Raw genomic sequence first — 16,583 nt, forward strand, 5'->3', positions numbered from 1 at the left:
AAAAAAAAAAAAACCTCATGACCAAGTGGGATTTCTTTTTCAAGTATACAAATCTTCAACATTTGACCATCAATTAATGTGATTAACCATATCAACAAGCTAAAGAAGGAAAGTCGTATCATCTTATCAATTGACACATGAAAAGCATTTTCTCCCATTCATGATAAAAACTCTCAAAAAATTAAGAATAGAAGCAAATTAACTCAACTTGATAAAGAGCTTTCCAACATGTTTCAGTCAGACCCTTTTTAAGATACTATCCTCATTAGTGACTGCCTGCATATAATGTCCCCTTTTTCCTTGGATACTTCATAAAGGCCTTGCTCAAACACAACCTCCTCTAGTAAGCCTTCCATGACCAGCACACCCTTATTTACTAGCCAGTTCTACATTAAAAAAAAAAAAAACATGATTTGTGTCACAAAAAATCCATGTAAAACATGTAATATTGTTCATTATTATTACATGTGGCATTAACTTTGTTCCATCAATAACAACAGAAGATTCTTAAGGGAAGGAATTTAGGACATAGTTTCTGTGTTATCCACTGGTCCTCCTACAAAAATAAATGAATTATAGATTCTGAGTAAATCCAACTAAACATAAGGGAAGAGGATGAATTGAGTAAGAATGAGAGAAAAGAGTAAATGAGTACTTGTCTGCAAGAAAATGTATGTTCTATGTTATAATATATAACATTTAGTAAATCAAATAATTTCCACAGCTTAATTTACCGTATATGTAAAATAAAGAGAAATATATCTGTGCTGGTTATGGTAAGAGCTATTGGGCTGAACTAGGAATGAGATGGCTCATAGAGAAGAATACATGAGCTGGCCTGGGAAGCCACTTCTAGGCTGAGGGGAGGTAAGCATGAGGAGTTCATAGGCACCACTGTCAGGCCTAAGGTTGTAGGACTGAGGTGGGGTGAATAGATGCAGGGATTTAGGGTGGAGGGCTCCTTCAATGAGTATGACTATGAAAGTAAAGACAACGGAGGCCAGGGTGGAGAAGCAAGTCCATAGGTGGTGTGTGATTCAGAATTCTCCAGAGAAACAGAACCAATAGAATGGGTGGATAGATAGATGATAGATAGATAGATAGATAGATAGATAGATAATAGATAGATAGATAGATAATAGATAGATAGATAGACAGATGGTAGATGATAGACAGAGATGGAGATATATAACAGACTAGATAGATGGATACATTCGATAGATGAATAGAAACAGATAATACATATAAATATAGATAGACAAAAATCAGAGGAATTTATTATGGGATTTGGTCACAAAATTATGGAAACCTAGAAGTCCCATGAAAACCAGAAATGCTGGTGGTGTAATTCAGTCCAAATCTGAAGGCCTGAGAACAAGGGGAGCCAAATGGGACTCCCAGTCTGAAGCCAATAACCTGAGAACTAGAGGGATGCTTAGTGCAAGTTCCAGAGTCCAATGGCCTAAGAATAGGGGCTTCAGTGTCCGAGGGTAGGAGATAGATGTCCAAACTCAAAAGGAGAGAGACAGAATTCACCCTTCCTCCTCCTTTTTGTTCTCTCCTGGCCCTCGAAGGACTGGATGGTGCCCCCCTATGTTAGTGAGGGCAGATCTTTACTCATTCTACAATTTGAACGTTCATCTTTTCCAAAAACACCTTTACAAACACACCCAGAAATGATGTTTTGCCAGCTCTCCAAACATCTTTTAACCCAGTCAAATTGACACATAAAGTCACTCATCACAGTCAGGAAGCTCCAGAAAAGATGTGCAAGAGGCTGAAGTAGAAAAAAGGGCAGCACTTAGAAGGTGTCCACAGAAGGCAAGAAGAAATGACTGTACACTTGGATCTGGCTGAGAGTCAGGGAAGGTTTTTCTGAGGAATTGGGGAAATGTGGGTCAGTACACTTCAGTTTCAAGTGACAAAGACCCTACTCAAAGTAGCATAAGTGAAACGAGGAATTCATTGACTCTTCTAACTGAAAAGTTCTAACTGGGGGAACAGTTTTTTTTTAGACTTTTATGGAGTGGAATTAATGTGATTTTGCTCTTTTCCTCTCCCCACTTCACTTGTTTTGACACTGTCTGTGCTTCTTCCTCTCTTCCTGACCTTGGTTACTTCTACTATAAGCAGCATTTATCCCTATGGCAGGGGGAGTGGGGAAGGGAGAATAGGGCTGGACAAGCTGTAAGCAACTGCAAGCTTCTGTCATCCCAGATTGGAGCCCATTGTAGCAAGCAAACTCATTATATCCTAAGGTGCATATTCAGATTCAGAAAATAACTCTAATTATTCGAGCTTAGAGCACATGTCCATTCCTGGATGAAACTGAGACTAGAGAGAGAAAAGTGTTAATTAGAGGAGGACCAAGCCTAGGTCCTATGCCCACTAGTAGAAGAAGAGTGAGATCCTGATATCAGCAGACCTATGAGAACCACACGAAGTAGAGAAGCTACAATTTCCCAAAGCATTTTGTTTTTACTGAAAGGAAGAGGAAAAGTCCCCTGGACAGAAAAAAATACAATTGACCCTTGCACAACACGGGTTTGAACTGCACAGGTTCACTTATAAGCAGGTTTTCTTTCACCTCTGCTACCCTTAAGACAGCAAGTACAAGCCCTCCTCTTCCTTCTCCTCAGCCCACTCAACATGAAGATGGTGAAGATGAAGACTTTTATGAAGATTCACTTTCACTTAATGAATAGTAAATATATCCTCTTCCTTATGATTTTTCTTAATAACATTTTTTCTGTCTCCAGCTTACTTTATTTTAAAAATATAGTATATACTACATATGACATACAAAGTATGTGTTAATGGACTTTTTTTATCAGTAAGCCTTCCGACAAAGGTATGTCAATTTAATTATTGTAAGTAGTGAAGTTTGGGGGAGTCAAAAGTTATATGTGGATATTCAACTGCATGGGGGTCAGCACCCCTGATTCCCATGTTTTTGAAAGGTCAACTATAGTCTACTCTCTAGGCACATACTTATAAATAGAGTATATTAGAAAATTAATACATTACGGCTTTGAGATAAACCTCCTGAGGAATTCCAACGTAGGCCTTGGATTTCAGGAAATGTACTTGTGACTCCTGTCTCCTGCCCTTGTTGCGGTCTTCCCTTCTTCACTTCCTTTGACTAGCCTCATGGGTTGGTGTGCCCCAGGCTTCCACGCCATACCCGCTTGCTGGAAAGCCTCCATCACTTTGTGTTTTCCGTTTTCACCTCCTACAACAGGAATTCAGAAATTATTCATTTTCTTATATGCAAATGCTACACAATATCTCTGACAATTCTTTCCAGAGACATTTCAAATCCAGCTGTCCAATACCAAATTCATTACATTTCCCTTTAAAACCTGATCCTTATTCACATCTTCTGTGTCTTGGTTAATGGAACTCATTGTACAAACATAAATTTTGAAGCTATTCTAGACTCCTCCTTCCCCTTCCATCCCCAAACAGTAAGTTACCAAGAAAAATTCAGTGTACCTCCTAAATGGTTCTTAAATCTTTCTCCTTTTCTCCAACTTCATGATTACTTTCATAGTCAAGCCCCTCAAGCTCACTTCGTATTACTTATAGCCACTATTTATTGAAAGTTTACTGTTTGCTAGGCCAGCACTAAGCACTTTATGTAGGTTTTCTCAAGTAATCTCTAAACCAACGTCAGAAATTATGTTTGTGAGAGGTATAAAATGGCCCTCTTGCTTGCCTCTCCATTCACTCTCTTTCTTGCTCCTCCTGCCAGGCTGGAGGAGATGCTAATGTAATTTAGGCAGTAGTACTCACAGAGCAGCATCATTGCTCTTTAACAACCATATGTAAATGTTTGGGGCCCTTTAGCAGCAATAAGAGGGAGGGTGCTGTTGGGATTTTGTGGGCAAAGACCAGTAATTGAAATTCCTACAACATTCAAAATAGTCTCCGATAATGAAGAATTGCCTTAAACAAAATGATAATTGTATCTCTATTGGTAAAGCACTAAAGTAGGACGTTGATTGAACTGTATTCCCAAGCCAGCTCACTCATCATATGCTTCAAAGAAATACACTTGTGTGTAATCCTCCCTTCCACTCTTTTTGAGTGTGTATTTCTCTCCTTGTATACAAACGCAAGCATTCAGGTCATTACTGTGGGTCCATTCATTCATTCATTTATTCAGTGGCTAACTATTAAGCAACTGCTGCATGCCAAGTACTCTGCTAATGCTGGGTAATAAGCAACACTGACACAGTTTCTCCCATGTGGAGACTAGAGTGTAATTGGAGAGAGAGAGAAAAAAAAACCAATAATCACAAAAATAAATGGAATGACAACTGACATAAAAGCAATGGAAGGAAGGTACATGGAACTAAGAGCAAAAATGAAAGGAATTAAAACTCTGTATCTGGACTGGGAGGTAAGAAAAGGTCCTCTTGCAAAAGTGATAGTCTAGCTTAGATACGAAGTCTAGGTAAGAGTGAACTAGGTAGAGATCTGCTGAGATTGGAGTGAAGAGAGGGGAGAGATTTTCAGAAAGCATAACAACAAATACAATTATCCTGTGACAAGAGAGAGCACATTGGATTCAGGGACCCTAAGGAGGGACTTGTGGCTGGCACAAAGGCTCCAACAAGGTGTGCGGAGCAGGTGAGGCCAGAAAGACAGGTAGGGGCCAAACCATGCATGGATTTGCAGATCATGCTGAGATCATGAAGTCACAATCCAAGGGTTTTGAGAAGCTAATTAAATCTTGCAGAAAGGGTTGATGTGGTCTTATTTGCATTTTGAGATAGGTCACTCATAGGTGGATTTGAATCAGGCAAGAATGGATGCAGTAGATCAAACAGCTTGCAATTGTATTGACCCTGTGAGCAGGGTGAATGGTTTGGTCACGCTCACCAGAGGTGGTGGCAGAAAACATGGAAAAAAATTGAAGAATCTGAGGGTAGCTTAGAAAGGATAAATAAAAGGCCTCCTTCAGGCCTGAGATGAAACCTAGTGCTTGAACTCTGATTTCCAGAATTACTAATGAGGATATCAGACCAGATATTAAACATGATAACTATTTTTCTATATGATTAACCTGTCCATCACCCTTAATGCTATCTTTTTTTAAGAGGTCTCTTATTTACAGGAGTTGCATAGATGTAAAACTATTCGTAATAAATGAAGCCAAATTTAAACCTAATTCTGTTTTAACCCAAAGCCTAGACTCCTTGAAATAGTACCTCACATTGTGTCTTTGTGCAATGGCCATTTAACCGGGATTCTTGCCTCAAGTTCTACCATCTAATTTTGTGATTCACAAATAGTGTACCTCAGACCAGCAACATCAGCATCACCTGGGAATTTACTAGAAGTGCAAATTCTCCAGTCTCTTCCCAGTCCTAGAGATGCCAGCATTAGACTCACAACTGGTGTTTTGACAAGACCTCCAGGTGAATCTGATGCATGCTGAAGTTTGAGAACCAATGATTTAACTCATTTTCCACATTCCTTCTGTAAGAAACACTTTGAAGTTTCTTCAGCCAAGAGTCATGCATAGTCAATGCATGACTCTGAAAAACAGATTCCCTCCCTAGATTTTATCCAACTCCCTGAAGGATAATAATAGTCAGAGAGGTTAGTAACTTAACAATTCTCTTTTTCACTGTTATATTCCAAGCTCCTAGGACAGTTCCTGGAATGAAGAAGTACTCAATAGTTGCTGGTTGAATAAATATGATGCATGTCTCTTTTGAATATAATTTTTCTTCACTTCTCATGCCCAGTCTTTCAATATATTTTCAGCTGAGCCTATTTTCTCACAATTCTTGTAAGAGTAAATCACTGGTACCAAAAGGAGGATAAACATCACAGTTCCCGTTGCTCACTACTCACCCTCTCACCCTTCTCCTGACACTCCCTCCTTAGGGGAAAAGAGTCACTGCTGTAAAAGTGAGCTATTCTCTGTGCATTTTTTAAAACCTCATCATTTCCCCCAGCAAAATGTCAAGAGCTATTTGGCTGGGAACCCATAACTTGGTAGGTAATAAAATAAGCATAGATTTGAAAATCATGTCTTAGGACTAAAGGACTCCAAGGAATTTTAAATAAATGATTTATCTAAATGAGTGATTGTATTAATTGCTATATCTAGAATTTAGCTTATCTGTTAATACACCCTGGTGAATTCAGTGATATGGCTCTTCCCCAAGGTGCCTGTGGCCATCAGGATGTCATTCAGACAGGACGAAATATCCACCCCCAAGGCTAAATGAGAAACATTATCTCAGCAAAGCTGCATTCTAGCCTTGAAACATATGGGCAGAGAAGAAATTAACAATGGGAGCTGGAGGGGCAATAAACATATGACATTATCACTAAGAAAATTCATTTAGATATTTAAGTTACACACTCTAGTGTCAGGCTGTTTAAATGGACCTATTGATCTTTCAGTTTCAGTAAAATTGCTCTCATTTTGATTATACTGTTTAACCTTGAAGAATTTTAGGAAACATCTTAGTTCCAGAACTTTCCTTTCTCCCTACATATTACATTTTAATCGTTTCTTACTTTCCAGCTCTCTCTCTTATTCTCTTTCCTCCTTCCTTCCTTCCCCACAACCCTAAAGCTTATGATATTATTTAAGGCATCCTGAGTATCTACTACATTATATGAATACAAAAATAAAGATTACACAATATTCACCACAATCTAGTGCTGTAATTTTAGCCAATTCTTCAATTTTCTCACTAAAAAATATTTTATGATACATATGATATTATTATGAAGAGTAAATGAGCTAATATGTATAAAAGTTATAAGAAGAATTAGAGCAAAATACGCTGTATGTAAATGTTAGTTGTTATTTAAGTGCAGTGACAGAAAGAAGGGATATGAGGCATATACCACTTGTAGGATGGAGAAGTGACATGCTAGAAGACCATTTCTAAGTGACATTATTTGAAATGGGAACTTAAGAATATGTGTACCAGTGTACTCATTTATTAAATATACTGAGTTATTTTAATAGGCCAAGGCCTGTGCTAAGCACATGTGATGAGGAGATAACGTGTGTGTGTGTGTGTATGTATGTGTGTGTGTGTGTGTGTATGTGTGTGTGTTGTTGTTGTTGTCATATTCCTTGGTTCTAGGAGGGGCTCAGCTGTGTAGATCTCACTTGGGACTTTTCATATGTTTACAATCACTGGAGCCACAGTCTTCAGGCTTATCCATTCATCCGTGTGGTACCTGAGCCAAAACAGCTGAGGTGTCAGGGGCTGCTCAGGCATCTCTCTCTCCATGAAACCTCTCTGCATAGCTAGTTTGAGCTTCCTCATATCCTGGAGATCCTTGGGTGGGTGTACTACTTATACAGCGAATGTCTTCTTCCAGAGCAAGCATTTCCAGGAAAACAGACAGAAGTTGCCAATTCTCTTAAAGGTTAGGCCCAGAACTTGTAGGGATCCCTTCCACTGAAGTCATTGTTTGAAGCAATTGCTAGTCAAACCAGCTTCAGGGGATGTGCTTTTGTAATCACCCCGTGGGTTCTTCCTGCCCCCTGCACAAAGTCCATTCACTGAGACCATGGCGTTGCAGTAGAGAAAGTTTAATTGATGAGAGTCTGGCCCATGCAAGAGAAATGGAGTTAACACTCAAATCATTCTCTCAGGCTTGGAGCTTAGAGTTTTTGTAGACAATGTGGTGGGCAGGGAGCTATGAAATGGGTGCTACTGATTGGTTGAGGATGAAATCATAGGGGTGTAGAAAATTAGCCTGGTGTATTGACTCCACCTCTGGGTGGGAGCACAGGACAAGCTGAGTCATGAGTCATGAGTCTGGGTGAAGTTAGTCTGAAATAATCTAAAAAAAAAAAAAATCTTAGTTTTCACAATAGTGATGTTATCTGTAGGGCCAATTAGGAAAGTCACAAGTCTTGTGACCTCCAGCCACATGACTCCTTAGCAGTAAGGGATTACAGAAACTGACTACATTTTAACAGAGTTCAGGCCCCTCTCATAATCCTAATCTTGTGGCCTTTAGTCTTACAAAGGTGGTTTTCAGTCCCTGAGCAAGGTGGGGGTTAGTTTTAGGGAAGGACTATTATCATCCTTGCTTTCAAGTTAAACTGTAAACTAAATTTCTCCCGTGGTTAGCTTGGCCTTTACCCAGGAATGACCAAGAACAGCTTTGAGGTCAGAAGCAAGATGAAGTCAACTATGTCAGATTTCCCTTACTATTATAATTTTGAAAAAGCAGTTTCACTTTCAGGGAAGTACAGAATTGATGGTGGCCATTTTACAGGTAAGTCTTCAAAGTAATGGCTTACTATCCTCCTTCTACAGAAAAAGAGGTTGAAATTAAAGAGAAACCCGTCCAAAATCAAGCCATAAAGTAGCAGAATTGAGATACAAGCCTAAGTTTGACCCCAAAACTTTATGCATAACCACTGTGATATTCCTTTCCTGGGATATGATGAAGGAATGAGAAAAGTCCTGGTTTGAGATCTGATCCCAGCACCACTCCTATTTTGCTGTGTGATGTTGGGTAAGTCTCATCCCACCTCTGGGCCTTACTCTTCTCTTCCGTATTGTGAGGAGGTTAGACTCAGTGATGCTGCAGGCAGTCTCAGCTCTAAAATTCTGCAGGTCTGACAATCTTTGCTTTTCCCCTTTGGCTATGGATTGAAAGACTGTCTCCTTCATTTATGGAGAAGCCTCACCATGTCAACTTCATGCCCGTGTGGGTTATGAGCCTCTCTGATTCCCCTTCAAGGAGGACTTGCTGCTGAGACTTTCAGGGATGCTGCCAGACACTTCAGGGTCTGCCTCAGCTGCAGAGAGCTGCTTAGACCAAGGTTCTGCACTTCTAGGGTGGCCCACATTCAAGGGCCAATCAAGGCATGAGTGTAAAGACCTGGCCATTTCAACTTAACAGAGGGATAGCTCTGATGGCTATTTTAACTTTAGAACTCTCCTGGGAGGTAACTGGGTTTGTCATTAGGCCTCACATCTCAGCTTTGGTCTCTAACAAATCCTGCTTCCTCCTTCTCCCCAAGGGCACTCCCTAATAAATATCCTTTAAGGAAACTTCATCTCTGAGCCTGCGTCCCAAAAAAACACAACTAAGATCAACTCAGCTGATCACTAAGATCCACCTCCTAACATAGGTTCCAACAAGCTGGATTTTCTAAGAATAATTGATGGGAAGATGGGAAAATACATATTTTCCAGTGTCCCCAATTTTATGTGTGAAAAAAACTCAGTCTTAGAGATGAGAAAGGGCTTTCCCCTATAATAGAGCAAGAAATGACAGAGCCAGCATTCAAATTGTGTTCACCTAACGGCAAGACCCATGCTCATCCCAGTATTCACAGAGAAAATCTGAAATTTTCCAAGGTAGTTTTGATGTAATATAATTGGGTTTCTGCAGGAACTAAGTAAAATGTCATGTTTACACATTTTTAAGCATTTAGATTTAAATGCTTCTTCAAATCAGAGAAAGTTCTTTCATACTCCAGGTGTCTGAAAGTTTTCCACAGAAAATGTAATAAACATAATTCACATGTGGGACCCACTGTTTATATTTTCCAACCAATTCTATATTTATTTGCACTGTTTTTCCCTATTTATGATTTCTTATATATATAAGAAATCAATACATATGTTAATCAACTATTATCTGATATTCCTTACTGGAGGAAAATGGTTTAGGTCAGTGCTTCTCAAACATGACAACACTGTTTAATCTCCTAGGAAGCTTTTCAAAAACACAAATTCCAGAACTCTCGTTTCCCAAGCCAAGTAAATCAGAATCTCTGGGGAAGACACACAGGCATTTTATGTTTTGAAATCTCCCCAGAAAATTCTGAAGTTAGGATTAGAAATAATGGGTTTTGTTGTTGCTGCCTAATATACATTATATTAGCTTCTTTTAAAGCTGCATAATAGCTTATATTAAGACTATAACATTGATCTGTCCACATTCACTCCTTTAAAAAAATTTTTTTTGCCTGAAACAAACATTTCCTGAGTACCTACCATGTGCCAAGCCTTTAGCTAAGGCTTGGGGATTCAGTAATGAAAAATACAGCCTTTCATTTTGAGGAGTAGAGTTTATAGTGGGAGTGAGCCAGGTTAGAGACATGTAAAAAAGCAATTTGACTTCAGTAAATGATAAGTTTGTGCAACAAATTAAGAAGGCCCAAGAATGGTAGGTTTTCTAACTCATAATACTGGCTTAGAGAGAGCATTCATACACAGGTTGTACTTGAAATTACCTAATAGAAAGCGTAGGAATTATCTATGGAGACTGAATGACTGAATGGGTGAGGTGTTTTTTGTTTTTTGTTTTGTTTGTTTGTTTTTGTTTTTGTTTGAGATGGAGTCTCACTCTGTTTCCCAGGCTGGAGTGCAATGGCACGATCTCGACTCACTGCAACCTCCGCCTCCCGGTTTCAAGCAATTCTCCTGCCTCAGCCTCCTGAGTAGCTGGGATTACAGGTGTGCGCCATCACACCCAGATAATTTTTATATTTTTAATAGAGACGGGGTTTCACCATGTTGGCCAGGCTGGTCTTGAACTCCTGACCTCTTGATCCGCCCACCTCAGCTTCCCAAAGTGCTGGGATTACAGGCATGAGCCACCATGCCTGGCCAAGTGAGGTGTTTTAGGCAAAGGGAACAGATTCAGAGGACAAAACACTGTGGTTTTTGAGGCAAGTAGGGCCAATTCAAGTACTTGAAAGACTGCCAAATTCTGAGATCATATCTTGCAAATCAAAAGCAAAGTATTAGTTTATCATTCATGGCAATTTATATCTACAGTTCCTACAAAATTGTAGAAATAAGATATCTGCTGCTCTATGTGAATTCAAATATTTATTAAAATGTTTACATGGGGGGTAGTAAAAAACAGTTTTACAAAAATCAAATGCTAGGCAGTGGCACCAATTTTGAACAATGTTTCTACCTCAAGGATGATGTTAGGGCTTTACATATATTATTTTACTCAATAATTCTGTAAAGAAAGCCTTCTCATCCCTACTTTTTATGTGAGATAAATGAGGCTCAGAGAAGATAAAGTACTTAAACAAGGTCATATCTCTTAGGAGTGGTAAAACTAGGATTCAAGATCACAGTAAGAATACAAAAAAGTAAAAAGTAGAAGTGCTTGCATTTTTCTATCCTCAGTCTTATTTTTACAATCATGAGCTTAGAATTCTGAAAAATGCTAAATCAAAATACATGTAAAATAGAAGGTTGCTCAATGGTATCTTGCAATGAAGATATAAATGACTGTGTTATATGTTTATTGTGATAATTGTCATAAACAATGCAAATAAGATACATCAGATTATCTGACTATAGTTGTGCACAATAGGTGGTAGCCATTGTTGTTGTTGTTAGTGCCACTAATAACTTGCAATCATATTTTGTAGAAAATTTTAGGTTAGATAGTGCTTTCAAGAAAGTCACCTTTTGTTATATTACACCACCTCTACAAAATAGACTATCCTTATTTTACAGATAAGGAATCAAAAATATCTTCTGCTTAAGTAACTTTCAAAAGCTATAGAATTAGTGGGCAAAAAGATGAAATTCAAAACAGTATCATGCCTCTTTCTTACAACTATAATTCATCAGTTTTTATGAAGCCAACCCTCCCACCAGGAGCAAGTGGGGAAGCCTTGTAACCCAAACACACATCCATGCACATACGTGCACACAACTGTTTCAAGGCTTCAGGGGATTACTAAGAAATATAGGATTTAAGGAGTCAGAATCTCACAAAAAAGAGAAAGGTGCTGATGTGAACATCATGTTTCATCTGGCCTTTCCCCTCCAGGCATTCGCTGGTTGCCAAACTGCACAGGACTAGAGTCTAAAAAGCCAAACTAAAGCTGCTCCAAAGAAGTCCAAAATCCAAACAAAATTTTTGACAATTACATGGGATTGGAGAGATAAAACTTAGAATTCAAGGTTCCCAAGGAAACAGGGGTACCAGAAAGGAGGGAAGAACACAGCAGGTGAGCTCAATACACAGCCCCAGGTTTCTGTTAGGGGCATTTGAGAAGATGAAACACTAAGCACAGCTTTGGAGAGCCTCACGGTGTTACGTATGCAAAGAAATATGGGTCCCAATAAGGAGAGTTCTTATATAAGCTCAAAGTTTGGGCTTTTGGAAGCGTTCACACTGGGAGTAGGTGCAAACCAGAAAGAGAACATGATTAAAATATAGAAACTCAATCTTTCTACAGCTGGATATCAGAGAGCGGTGTTGGAATCTGCTCCTTCTCTAGCTGCCTAGCAAAAATTAAATCGAATGAAGTCATCTATGAAGGTAGAGAACATCATTCAGCACCTCTATAACTTGTCCATATACAAAAGTTAGGACTCAATTATAAATTACCATTCCGAAACTGAAATAGTGCCAAAAGGAAAGAAAAAAGGAAAGAGAAAGTAGCAATATACTCACAGATGATTCAGATATTGAAGTTCCCAGAAATGGATTCTAAAATTGCTATGACTTATATGTTCAAGAAAGTAGATGACAAGATATAACATTTTACCGCAAAGGGAAAAGCAATAAAAAAGAAGCAAATAGCAATTATAGAACCCATGGCTTCTGCTTCAGACCAGATTGGAGTAAAAGGAATCAGATTTGACATCCCATTGGAAACAAATTTCAAAATGAGTAAATATATGAGAAAATATATTTTCAAGACATTGGAGATCAATAAATGAAGAACAGTAATCCCTAAGAGTTATGAATGAAAACAATGGAAGCTCTACAATTGTCCATATTATCTCTTTGAGAGAGATTCTAGGCTGTGGCTCAGGAAAGGGAAATTCAGGAGTCCAGGAGACTAGGGTTGAAAGCCTAGGGAGACCAAGTAGATTGAGTTTTTAGGGCAATGGACCAGGAAAGGTAGAACTGCACACAGAAAGAATTATAAATAGGACTCTGGGTATGTGAAGATGACACCTACCTTGAGTATTCAACAACATACTAATCAATGAATGCATGTGAGAAAACCATCCAAAGTGTCTGGGAAGGAATAACATGAAAGAATTAGAGAGAAAGTTGCTTAGAGTTTACGCAAGGGCAGGGAATAGTGCCTGTTTCCACTCAACAGACTGGAAAATCTACTGAGTCACAGGGCACTGGGTGCAAAGCAAGTTCACTTTGCACTGGTATTAATCCCAGGGAAAGACCCAAAACCCCTCACCCACTGCAGGCTGAGCTATGACAGTTTCTATCACTTGCACAAGTCTGGTGACCCAGAACACTTGCATACAACCCTTCATGAAGTAGGTTTATTACTTACAGATAGGCAGCAAGGGACAACAGAAGCCTAGAATTCATGACAAACCAGTCCCCCAAGCTTCAGGAAAGCTACCCAGGGCAAATGGAACCTATGCGTATGTGCCCCACTTGCACTTCAGCTGAGGGGCCCTGGAAAGCAGCCCACAGTGGATTCTATACTCTGGGGATTATATGGTTACTGGGCTAAAGCGCTGTAGGACATTCTGTTCTAGGAAGGACTTGGAGCAGCCCCTGGCCTGTTGTAGCCAATTCCACTATATGTCAGGATGTTGCATTCCCAGCACATTCTAGTTATTCTTGAGAACTATAGGCAAGAAAAGGGGAGAAGACAGCGTTGGCCCAAGACACCTGGAGAACTGTCCTGCGTTGGATAGAATACTCGGAAGAAATTTGTTGAAGTTGTAGGAAGAATTCACCCTAGACTAAAGGCTGCAAACAACCTGTGTGTCTATCAAGACGTGAATGGATCAACACACTGTAGCATATCCCTATAATAAAATAATGCTTAGCAGTGAAAAGCAATGAACTATTGATTATGCAATTACAAAATAATCATGCTGAGTGAAAGAAGCCAGTCAAAAAAGAGTACAGACTAATTTATATGTATAATTATTATGCGTCATTTAAAAATAAAAAATAAAATAGAACTCAAATTAGCTACCATTCTCATATGCAAATATTATTGCAACTCTTTGTAAGCTTTTTGCATATACCAAAAGATAATTTACAGGTTAAATACCAGATTATTTTTTATTTGTTAAAAAACTCTTCAAAAAACTGATTGTTTAGAAACTAATAACATATAAGGTTAGAGAATTACAATTATCAATATAGTTTTTCTTATTAGGATAAAAAAGTCCCTTTAAATCAAAAAGCATATAATTGCAATAGTAATTGCATGTTAATTAATGTAATACAAACTGACTATTAAAACACGGATTCATTTTTTACTATTATATGGAATAAGAGCATATCAAAGCCTTAGGTAATTAAAATTTACATTGATGAGATGTCCATTCTAAGCTTAGTGCAGCAATATCAGGCTTATAATTGAAAAAACAATTATATGCATGATTACATATGTATAGATTTAAGATTATTGTTTACATATTATAATCCACAATAATCATAAATCTGGTGTGGGGGGAAAACTTAGGCTTTACATGTAATGTAGAAAGATGAGATGTATCAGGAATGAGTGGACTTTTATATAAACCTTAAAAGTCATAAAAGTGCTTTCTGAGGCCTTTTGAAAATCAGTTGCTCCAGGGGAGGGCATGATGGTCAGAACTTTGGTAATTAAAGGGTAGAAAACATGCAGAATTGGATACACATTTTATAACTCTATTTTTATCTTCACGATTTTTGCTAGCAATCATGTTTCAAGGTAGCCAAAGGGCTTTTGAATCACAATTTATATCCAAGTCAACAGGTTTATATTACCTCCAATTGTAATTAGAAAATGATAAGCATGAAATATTTTCTAGTTCTCTTAAAATTAGTAATACTACATGTTTTTCTGTGTGTCCTTACTCCAAAAATAAAATTTACCAAAAAAGGAAGAAAAGTCTTCCCAACCCATCATCATGAACATGTTAACAGAAAAATTAAATGAGGCAACATATCCTGAAGACATTTATGAACTTAAAGTGCTATATGATTATGTAAATGTAATTAATAACCTGTATCTTTTTCCATAGCTAGTAATATAATGTTTTAGAGCGGGAGAAACTTAAGAAATTGCCTTGTCAAATGCTGACATTGTACAAGCCAGGCGATCAGTGCTTTGCTTGGTGAGTTTACCTATCCAAGACTCCACAGCCTCTTTGTGGCAGAGAAAAGTCCAAACTCTTAGCCCCTAGTTTTAACTCATGTGTTGTCTCTCCACCACCTCCAACTTCTCGTGCTGATTTATAAGTGAAGTTCATCGTAGATTCTCTGTAGATATTTATAAGCACGCAGAGCTCAGGTCCTCGCTCCTGAGCAGGTGCCGCTCGGCTGCTTGCCATGACTCCTCTCCTTGCACTCTGAAAACAAGGTCATTTTGTTCACAGGCTGAGTGCAGAGAACCTTGTACAGATCAGGGGTTTTAAATATGACAAACAGGAGTGTCTAATGCTGAACATTTCAGAATTCATTAAATGTTGCTGTTTTAGTAATCAAAACCATTAATTGCAATAAATAAATTTACCCATTCCCCATGTAATCCAGGGTGATATGGAGTAATTAGTACTTCATTTCATTGCTTGGAATTGATATCAATTAATTTACTTGCCAGGTAATTTGTTCAACCTGTTTAAGAATTTTTCCTTGTAATTCTTTTATTACCTTTGTCTAATAATGTTTAAAACATAATGTAATTAAATGATAACTAAAACTACTGTAAATCATATTTAGTGAGTACAGTGATTGACCATCTTTTTTTTTCTGTCAGTGCATTAATTTTTTTTTTTTTTTGAGACAGAGTCTCGCTCTGTCGCCCAGGCTGGAGTGTAGTGTCGTGATCTTGGCTCACTGCAACATCCACCTCCTGGGTTCCAGTGATTCCCTGCCTCAGCCTCCCTAGTAGCTGGGATTACAGGCTGTGCCACCATGCCTGGTTAATGTTTTTTAAATGTTTTTAGTAGAGAAGGGGTTTCACCATGTTGGCCAGGAGGTCTCAGCCTCCCAAAGTGCTGGGATTACAGGCGAGAGCCAATGCACCCGGCCCAGTGCAATAATTAAATACACAATCTATGTCATATGTCAGGTGGACTAGCCTGCCCTTTTTTTGAGGTCATCTTTGGTTTTCAGAATTAAAAAAAAAAAAAAATCCCTTGAGCATTGACAGCAAGAGTGACAATATTCTTCTCCCCACTTACCAGTACATAAACCCACCCAGTCCTTCCTGGTTCTATTCCCATTACCTCCTCTTCATTCTGTTTTAGCCACCTCCACCTTATCCTTCTCTTCCCTCCGTCACTTATCTTACTTGCCCCTCAGATGGGTAGGTCCCCTCTCTATCCTTCTTCAGCCCTGTTCTTCTTCTGTCATAGTACTCCTCATCCTACATAAGAATCATTTATCTTCGGAACATCAACAAGTAGCCACTGTACTCAGGTTCCAAAATCTCTGCTGGAGATGTAGTGGTTAGAATGACCAACACAGCTCTTCTCCTCACAGGACTTCCGGTAGAAACAAGCAGGGGACTTGAATCATCAATCATATTTTAATCATCAGAAGCATGCGAAATACTATAAACTAGAAATACAGGGCAGTACCAAACTAAATGACTGCTGTACTGT

At 38.6% G+C, this 16,583-nt stretch overlaps 1 long non-coding RNA gene across 1 annotated transcript in view; it reads right to left on the minus strand.

The window, feature by feature from the left end:
• Positions 1-3,027: 3,027 nt before the first annotated feature.
• Positions 3,028-16,583, minus strand: part of LOC107973687 (uncharacterized) — a 29,785-nt gene continuing 16,229 nt past the window's right edge. The window contains exon 3 of the long non-coding RNA XR_002942762.3: positions 3,028-3,232. This is a non-coding gene — a long non-coding RNA (uncharacterized LOC107973687). The remainder of the gene's footprint in view (positions 3,233-16,583) is intronic.

Source organism: Pan troglodytes, chromosome 13 (genome assembly GCF_028858775.2).
Source record: "Pan troglodytes isolate AG18354 chromosome 13, NHGRI_mPanTro3-v2.0_pri, whole genome shotgun sequence".
Lineage (NCBI taxonomy): Eukaryota > Metazoa > Chordata > Mammalia > Primates > Hominidae > Pan > Pan troglodytes.